Below are 249 nucleotides of genomic sequence, written 5' to 3' on the forward strand. Positions count from 1 at the left end.
CTCCCAGCCCGTCCCCCGCAGGCACCCGCGCCCCTTCGCCCCGCGCCAAAGCCACCGTGGGACAGCGTGTCCTGACCTGAGCGAGGCAAGAGCGGCTGCTGTTCCGCAGGGGCAGCGGGGACCGGCTTCAAATCCTCCTTCAGCTCCAGGACTTTCTGCCAAGAGAGCACTGAGCGCTGTAACTGCGCGCCTGCCCCTCGCTCCCGCCCGATCCCCACCCCCGCGCCCGCAGGGGTGGGAGCGGGGGCT

General features: G+C 71.9%; 1 protein-coding gene across 3 annotated transcripts in view; it reads right to left on the reverse strand.

The window, feature by feature from the left end:
• Positions 1–179, reverse strand: part of TEAD4 (TEA domain transcription factor 4) — a 51450-nt gene extending 51271 nt beyond the window's left edge. For 2 of the 3 annotated variants that reach the window (XR_001862473.1, XM_017735999.1), the window contains exon 1: positions 77–179. The gene's annotated coding sequence lies outside the window, so the exon portion shown is untranslated. The remainder of the gene's footprint in view (positions 1–76) is intronic. The other variant, XM_017735998.1, reaches the window with a different exon arrangement.
• Positions 180–249: the final 70 nt, after the last annotated feature.

This window comes from Corvus brachyrhynchos, unplaced genomic scaffold, assembly GCF_000691975.1.
Source record: "Corvus brachyrhynchos isolate BGI_N302 unplaced genomic scaffold, ASM69197v1 scaffold44, whole genome shotgun sequence".
Classification (NCBI taxonomy): domain Eukaryota; kingdom Metazoa; phylum Chordata; class Aves; order Passeriformes; family Corvidae; genus Corvus; species Corvus brachyrhynchos.